Here is a 9,368-nt window from a genome sequence, read left to right on the forward strand (position 1 = left end):
AAATACAAATTACTTAAAAATTTGTGATTTGTTCCAACACGGTTACTTACCTAGAACTACCTTCTTAGGAGACTTACACTTTAGGAGGTGGGAGTGTCCTGCAGGGATCAGGATTTGACGGGGAGGCACGCGAGAGAGGGAACCTCTAAGGAGTTCTTGGTTCCAAGACCACTTGAAAACTGCACGAAAAGTAGGGGAAAACTATCCAAAAAACTCACTTAGTGTGTAAATGGCTTACCTTTTCAAAACCAATTCCCATACATGTCCTCTTGAAGGGTGTTCCTTTCAGTGATTAAGGTCTTCTCAACATCTTCCTGGCCCGTTCGATCCGGGGAAGGAAGGAAAAAGGGGGGGGGGGTTAAGGTTAAGGAAGGAACTAGTGTCTCTTGGCATTAACATCCCCGGTCACCCTGGGGCTATGACCTTAGATCTCCTGAAGGGCCGACACGACCGGGCCAATAGAAAACTTGTCCAAGGATTTTCTCGTACAATCTTTTAGATAATGTTCCGTGAAGGTGGACTGTCTAGACCAGGTCCCAGCCTTCAGGATCTTACCCACAGCCATGTTCTTCTCGAAAGTCAGAGAGGTGCTCAGAGCCCTGATATCATGAGGTCTTGGTTTTCCAGGGAGAGGAGTCCCAGAAGCCTCGTAGGCCCTCCTTATCACCTGTCTCAGCCAGAAATAGATAGAATTTTTCGAGACCGGTTTCTTCACCCGGCCTGTTGAGATGAATAAATTTTTGATCTGAGGGCGGTATTTTGCAGTCCTCTCCAGGTATTTTCTTACAGTTCTCACGGGACATAAGAGTAGATCCTTCGGGTTGTTGGATCGAGGGATGGCTGGCACCGAAAAACCCTCAAACCGAGGATCCCAACACGCTGGGTTCTGCGTTTTCGCCACAAAACTAGGGACGAACCTAAAGACAATTTCCCGCCACCCTTTGGAGTGTGAGACCTAGTAAGAGAGGCCGTGTGACTCGCTAACTCTCTTCGCCGAGGCCAGGGCTAAAAGAAAAGCTGTTTTAAGGGTGAGTTCTCTGTCTAGTACGTCCCTGAGAGGTTCGAAGGGCGGTTCTGACAGAACCTTGAGAACTCTTGCTAAGTCCCACTGTGGAACCCGTACCTCCTGGGGGGGACATGATTGCTCAAAACTGCGGATGAGCATCGAGATGTGCCTTGAGGCTCCCAAGACAATGCCCCTAAGGAGGAAGACTTGACCTAGGGCTGCTCGAACTCCTTTGATGGCCGGGATGGACGAACCCACGTCGTCTCTCAGGTACACCAGAAAGTCTGCAATGTCCTGGATCGACGCCCCTAAGGGCCTGATGTTTTTGGATGCACACCACTTCAGGAAGACTGCCCACTTCGCCTGGTAGACAACTGCCGAGGAACGCCGTAGATAACCAGACATCCTTGTCGCAGTTCTCGATGAGTATCCTTCTTTCTTCAGGAGCTTCTCGATAACCTCCACGCGTGAAGGCGGAGGGATCGAGGGTTTTCGTGCCACCTTTGAAAGTGAGGTTGTCGCAGGAGGTCTGGCCTGTCCGGAAGCGGCCAAGGAGGACGAAGAGCTAATTCCTTTAGGTCTGCGAACCAGTCTCTCTCCGGCCACCAGGGCGCTACTAAAGTCATCGACAGGTTGGACGACCTTCTCACTCTGTTCAACACTTGCCTGATCAAACTAAAGGGAGGGAAGGCGTACACATCAAGACCGTCCCAGGGATGTTGGAAGGCGTCCTCGAACGCTGCTGACGGGTCTGGGATTGGAGAACAGAACACGGGGAGTTGGGCATTCAGACGTGTGGCGAACAAGTCTATCACTGGGGAGCCCCACAGTAGGATGACTGCTCGAGCTACCTCCGGGTGTAGGGTCCACTCCGAACCTATCACTTGACCCGCCCTGCTGAGGCCGTCGGCCATCACGTTCCTCTTTCCTGGAATGAATCTTGCCGTCAGTTCTATCCCTTCTTCTGTGGCCCACTCCAACAGTTCCGTGGTTAGGGCGCAGAGGACCCTGCTTCTTTACATACGCCACTACTGTGGCGTTGTCGCACATTAACGCCACAGTGTTCCCTCGCAGGAAGTGTATGAACTGTCGACACGCCCTCAGAACGGCTATCATCTCTAGGATGTTTATATGGACAGACGCCTCCTGATTTTCCTAGCAGGTGTGCTCCCCAGCCCTCCTTCGATGCGTCCGTGAACAACAGCATCTCCGGGGGGTCGGAGGCAAAGGGCATCCCCTTTTCTGTGTTTGACCTGATGTTCCACCAAAGAAGGGTCTCTCTCGTCTTCGGGAGGACTGGGACTATTTTGTGGGGCTCCTTGCCTTGGATCCACGACTCCTTTAGATTCCACTGTACCGGGCGGAGCCTGAGTCTCCCTTGCGGTACTAATTTTTCCAGGGAAACCAGATGACCCAGTAACTTCTGCCAGTCCTTGGCCCTCCTGGGTTGTCCCGTCAGGAAGGGTTGAAGGATACGTTCCAGGTTGGCTAATCTCTCCTCTGAGGGGAAGGTCCTTACTAACTGGGTGTCCAGGACCATCCCCAAGTAAGTCATCCTGGTGCTGGGGACTAGCTGGGACTTCCCTAGGTTGACCGTGATCCCTAACACCTTGCAGAGGTCGAGCAACATAACGCCTTGCTCCTTCAGTTGTTCCCTTGAGGCAGAAAGCAGCAACCAGTCGTCCAGGTACCTGAGTAGTCGAATGCCTTTCTCGTGTGCCCACGCCGAGATCGCAGCGAACACTCTCGTGAACACTTGCGGGGCCGTCGAGAGGCCGAAGCACAGGGTTTTGAACTGCAGGACACTGGACTCCCACTTGATCATGAGGAACTTCCTGCTGGAGGGGTGCAAGGCTGCAATCACTGTCTTGGGGGTATCCATCTTGAAATCCGTCTTTGAGACGAACTTGTTGAGGGCTGAGAGATCTATGACTGGCCTCCACCCTCCTGTCGATTTCTCCACCAGGAAGAGCCTGCTGAAGAAACCCGGGCCGGGCTTCTCCACTGTCTCCAAAGCTCCCTTGTCGATCATGGACGCTACTTCCTCTTGTAGCGCCGCCTTCTTCAAGGGGTCCTTTGGAACCAGCCATTCGGCTCTCTGGGCTGGGATGAGAGGGGGAGGCTCTTCCAGGAACGGGAGTCTGTAGCCCTCCTTCAGGACCGTCACCATCCAGGGATCCGCACTGAGGCATCCCCCTACTAGGGGCTCCTGCGGGAGTAGGGGGCCTCTCTTCCTACCTTCTCCTGGAGGAGCGGCCAGATTTACCTCTCCTAGCGTTACCGTAGGAGGGTCTGTAGGCTGACTGAGGGCCTGCCGTGGTCCTACGGGTGGGCTGCTGCGAGGCTTGGAGCCAAGGGGCTGAAGGAGGATCTCTTCGGGGCAGCAAGGGTGTGGCCTGTGAGGAGTGAGGGACGTCCGTTGGGGCTCTCCTAAACGTGGCCTTCCTCATAGGCGGGGGCCTAGGATCCGCTTCTCTCACTTTCCTCACCTTCTCCATAGTATTTTCTACCAAATGGATGGGGAAAATGTCATTCCCCCACACGGAGGAATTCCTCAGCCTCCTTGCTTCCCTGTCCGGCAACTTCCGCACTAGCTTGCTCAGTATGTGTCCCTTTTTCTCAGGACCCAGTTCGAAGCCACCGACAGAGACTGGGACGATAGAAACTTAAAAGCTTTGCCCCCAGAGCTAACAAGATCCCACAGCATGGCTTGATTTTCTGGGAGGGAGAGGTCAAGTGAAGCCTGAAACCCCACCAAAGCGCATGACCACCAATCTAACCAGGAGGACACGTAGACTAGGTCCTGAGCCATGTCCTCCATCATAGATGCTTCCGACGGGGAAAAGCACACGGGGGCAGTGGATGCCCTGTCTTCCGAGGCTCCCTGGTTCAGCGCGGTCACCAGTGCTTCTACTGCACGGGGACCACCGTGATGCCCTTCAGGAACGTAAAATCGCTTCTGGGATTTCAGGCCTGGAAGAAGTTTGGAGGAACTCTGGCTTCTGGGGGCCTCTGCAAGTCTTGCCAAGTATTCATCAATCTGCTCCATCCCCAACTTCACGTCTTGAGCGAGAGGGAGAGACAAAGATGGCTTTTGTTGTACCGGACTGTCGATCATCCTGGACAGTCCGGAAAGTACGGCCTTTGCAGCTGAGGGCTTGGGCTCATCTAACCAGTGATGCCTTCGAATAAGGGCTAGAACCTTACGGTAGGAGGAGATGTCGTCCGTCGAGCACTCCCCTCCTTCCACCAGATCTTCCGTCACCAGTTCCTCCGTACGGGGGTACGCCGTGACGGTGGGAAAAGCAACGCCCAACGAGCCTGCCAGTGGTATGGGCTGGTATGGGCTGCCCCGTGGATACGAAGGCATCCGTCATGGGAGTACCAACGCCCTCCGAGCCTGCCAGTGGTATGGGCTGGTATGGGCTGCCCCGTGGATACGAAGGCATCCGTCATGGGAGTACCTTGTTCCACGGGGGGCTCCGGGGCTGGGGGATCCATGCGGACCGACGGGCGCCCTTGGTGCTTAAGGAAGGCCTCCAAGGTGCCCGTGGTCGACGCTAAGCCTTCCTTCACACTCCTTATATCCTTCCTAAGGGAAGAAGGGGCGGAGGCTACCGTCGGGTTAAACACTACACGGGGGTCCCGGTCCGAGCCCTCATGCCGGGCGGCTAGTCCGAAGGAGGAGCTAGGAGGGTGACACAACGAAGGCGAGGCTCTAGGGACCCACCCGAAAGTGGCTGCGGCTGTGGAAAACCTAAACAGCTCGCTCCGGGGCACTGTGACATTCACCCAGTCCTTTGACTTACTACTCTTCGCTTTTCTCTTAGAGGACTTCGACCGTTTCCTACCATGCCTCGAGTGGGAACGAGACTTTTTCTTCTTGCGGGATTTTTCCCTCTTCCTCAGGTTCCTGTCTTCGTCCTCTGATGACGAAGAAGACGAAGAGTCTGATGACGACGACGACGAGGATGAGGATTATTATTATTATTAAAGAAGGAGTTTTACCAGCCCAATGAGTCAAGCTTGACTCTCACAGGGCTGGCCCGAAAAAAAATCGGGATATAAAGAATTAAAAGATTATCAAAAATTCAATTGATAAGGAAAAAAATAAATAAATGAAAAAAAAGAATTATATATATGTATATACAGTATATACTTATAATCTTTAAACATTCTAAATATGGGTGAATAGATGGATGAGTAGATATATATATATATATGAAATCTGAGTGATAAAAATAATTAACTATATATTAAATCTATGTAATTTAAAATGAATTAGTAAAAAACTTAGGTAAAAATTTAGATTTTATCAATAATACGTGAATTCCTTAAAAAGGTTAAAATTCTAGAAGCAGAAAAATTACTTGATTCAGTTAAAATGTCAGAAAAAGTTTTCTGACCAAAACATATCCCTCTCTCTCGCTGAAAAACTTTACAAACCGAAAATATATGTTTAATAGATAAAAAAGTATCACACTCACTGCACATTGGAACCGTGCCGTGAGGTGTACTCATTAAAAATTCATGGGTTAATCTCGAGTGTCCAATTCGTAATCTGGTTAAAATTACTTCTGTTCTCTTGTTCTTTTGTGTCGAGGAATCCCAAGGAGCAACCTTCGGTTTAATTTGCCTCAATTTATTATTTTCTGGCACATTATTCCAAATATTCTGCCATTTTTCCAATATGAAATGCCTTAATAATGTAATCAAATCTCCAACTGGGAGGTTAATGTTTTGTTGTGGTAATTTAATGGCTTCTTTAGCAGCAGCATCCGCCTTTTCATTACCAACAACTCCAACATGAGCCGGTATCCAGCATAACTCGACACTTACACACTCAGAAGATAATTTACTTATAAGGTCTTTAATTCTTAGGATCAAGTGGTTCCTATGAGTATAGTTTTTAAGGGCCACTATGGCACTTTGAGAATCTGAATAGATGACAAATTTAAAATTCTTCCTATCTTCAATGGTTTTAATCATATTGATTGCTTGTAAAATGGCATATAACTCTGATGTAAATACTGATGATTCTTTTGGCAACGATAATTGTTGTGTTCCATCTAAAGATACTGCAGCACATCCAGTACCCATTGGGGATTTAGATCCATCAGTATATATTGCATAGTGAGGACCTTTTCTCTGAATATGTTCTATGGTAATTTGCTTGTGGTGACTTGGAGTATAAGTGAATTTTTTTGATAAATAAAACAGATGAGAACAGATTCTTGTCCTTGTCATAATCCAAGGTGGGGGAAATAAAGATGGTTGGATAAGATTCACTTTAACGTTTGTTGATTGTAACAGTCTGTTTGCCCTAATTGGGAATGGTGGTTCATGGTTGTTTATAAATATGTCCCTCTCATTAAAAAGCTTTTTTGTTGGAGAATTAGTGGATAAAAATTCAATGCACTCCGCATTGTTACAAAATCCCGATGCAAAGACAATGGGGGTTCTCCAATTTCACATAAGACTGAGAGATTTGGGGATGATCTAAATGCTCCGCTACAAATTCTCAGGCCTCGAGTGTGTATTGGATCTAAAGATTTCAAAGTTGCTTCTGATCCTGAACCATAAATTGGGCTACCATAATCAATTCTTGATAATACTAATGCTTTATACATCATTAGTAAAGTTGATCTCCTTGCACCCCAGGTTGTGTGAGATAATTTCCTCATTAAATTAAGAGCACTCTTACATTTGGATTTGATGTATGATACATGTGCTTTCCAATTCAAATGGGTGTCAAAAATTAGTCCCAAAAACTTTACCTTATCTTGAAATTGGATTTGTACGTTGCCCAATGTTAGATTGATATCTTGGTTCTGCTTCCATCTACTATTTTTATAAAACATTATGGCTTGAGTTTTTTCTGCCGACGGAGCTCTCCGACCGGCCGACACGTCCAAGACCGCGGGGGGAAAATCACGTCGTTTCTCAGGTGTGGGCGGTTGCAGAAACACGGGGGGTAGCGTAGCCGAGGGAGCCGGAGGAGACCGCTCGAGCCCTTCACAGAGCCTTGATCTACATCCTCTTCTCCTCTAACGGGAGACCTGAAGGGAGTCCTTGGTTTCACCCACGTGGCGGGGTCCGAGGACGACGAACTACCTTTCTCCGTGTCTCCCCCGGCGGTTGAAGCACCCGAAACACGCCACCTGCGGGCACCAGGCCCTCGCCTCCTACCCACACTTCAGCACTACACTCAGGCCCCACACATGCCTGCCCCACACTGGAAACTTCCCCCACAGGAATATCAGACTCTTGGGGAAGGGCAATGGGTCACTTCCCCGCAACGGACTTACCTCGTCCCCTACGCTGGGTAGGGGAAGAAGGACGGCGCTACGGTCTACCGAGGCGTCTGGCGAACCTACAGGCGAAGAAATGCTGGAATCCTTAGGCATCTCAGCTGCCTTCTTCTTCTTCGTCCCGAAGAGCACCCACTGGATATCAGACCAATTATCACACTCCGGGCACGTAGAGGTAGGGGAACACGCTTTCCCCCTACACGTGGAGCACAAGGAGTGGGGATCAACCTCAGGCTTAGAGAGGAAAGCCCCGCAAGACTTCCCAGCCACAGGCCCAGGGCAACGACTAGGATGCTCCATAACACAAGGCTAACACACCAAGAGACACAAGGATGGAACGGGAAAGTGAAAATGAAAACACGTGGGTAACACGCGGTAAGCACAAAAGATCGGGGGACAAGAGGGTCGCACAAGGTAAGAGAGAGCGCGGGGAGATGTTTATTGCGTCGCGACCAGAAACTTACTGGCGATTCGACCTGAGCTAGCACGCTGCCTGACCCCGGAGTCGCCTCAGGGCACGTACCACACTGCCAGAGGTTGACCCCGTAGAAAACGGGAAGAGGGGGGGTAAACTATACAAAAAGCTGGTCGGTTAGGTATAGTTAACCAGTAACTCCTAAGAAGGTAGTTCTAGGTAAGTAACCGTGTTGGAACAAACATATTTATGCCCCTGAGATAATTCCTGTTATGGGTATTTCACGGGCTTGGAAATAGAAAACATGGTAAATACTGCTTAGAATGTCAATAGATGGAAATAATAAAAGTAAGCTAACTTTTACTAGTGAAAACATTGAACAATACTAATATGAAATACTCAAGACATGAAGATGATATTATTTTGTCGAAAATAGTTGAGAAAAAAAGGAATAAAATAAGAAAAAGACAAATGACGTTGCATGTCAACTTGCATTAGTGCTGGTAAAACGTTTTGGTGACGTTGTGGGTGGGAGTCAAAGGTGGAGAACCAATGATATTTGAAGAGCTACGAAGTACTTTCTGTGTGATTTGAACATGTATGACAACATAGAAATACACCAAAATAAACCTTATGTAATCATGAATAAGGTCTAGCATGGATAATATTTCGGTTGGTGGTGGGGCGAGATACAGTATGAGGATCCTATCGTCAATGGGGGTGGCTAGAGAGAGTGGTGTGATTCCATATGGTAACATAAAAATAGACTAAAATAGCTCTTACACAATCAGAAATAAAGGCTACAATCACAAAGACTTTGTTGGTTGGCTGAAGAAAGAAGGAGGAGGAGGAGGGGGCTAATATCAGGGAGAGGAGGATATTTTTTTGTGAAGTTTCCTGAATGTGAACTTTGTGTGATATACAATCATGTGCTATACTCTTTGTAGGATATACAAGCCATAGCCTATGAGTAATTTTAACCCCCATACAGTTTATATTTGTAAATGACGTATTCATCCTCATTGTCGGTATAACCTGGCATGTTTTGACATGAAAATTCATCGTAGCGAAAGGCTTTAACAATCATGAAACAGTTGGTCATTCTCTAGCCCTGCGTCAAGTCCAACGTAATTAATCCAACAGCTTTAATGAAGTCCATTAATCTAATTTTCATAAAAGACTTAGTAAATGTATGAATGATATTCATATGCCGAAGGCAAAAAAGAAAAAAAATACCCTTCAGATCAGTCAGGGGAATTTAGAACTCGAAGTATCTCGGCAGACTCGCTAAGATCACATTTGAAATAAATTGGGCTACAGTGAACCCTCGTTTATCGCGGTAGATAGGTTCCAGACGCGGCCGCGATAGGTGAAAATCCGCGAAGTAGTGACACCATATTTACCTATTTATTCAACATGTATATTCAGACTTTTAAAACCTTCCCTTGTACGTAGTACTGTTAACAAACTACCCTTTAATGTACAGAACACTTAATGCATGTACTACAGTACCCTAAACTAAAACAGGCACAAATATTAAAGGCGATTTTATATCATGCATTTCCTAAACACGCTAAAAAGCACGATAAAAAATGGCAACCAATGTTTTGTTTACGTTTATCTCTGATCATAATGA

The 9,368-nt window shown here is 47.7% G+C and overlaps 1 protein-coding gene across 2 annotated transcripts in view; it reads right to left on the bottom strand.

The window, feature by feature from the left end:
* Window positions 1-9,368, bottom strand: part of LOC137629733 (FERRY endosomal RAB5 effector complex subunit 3) — a 64,688-nt gene that overhangs the window by 8,250 nt on the left and 47,070 nt on the right. The gene's annotated exons all lie outside the window — the stretch shown is intronic.

The sequence above is a fragment of the Palaemon carinicauda genome, chromosome 37 (genome assembly GCF_036898095.1).
Source record: "Palaemon carinicauda isolate YSFRI2023 chromosome 37, ASM3689809v2, whole genome shotgun sequence".
NCBI lineage: Eukaryota > Metazoa > Arthropoda > Malacostraca > Decapoda > Palaemonidae > Palaemon > Palaemon carinicauda.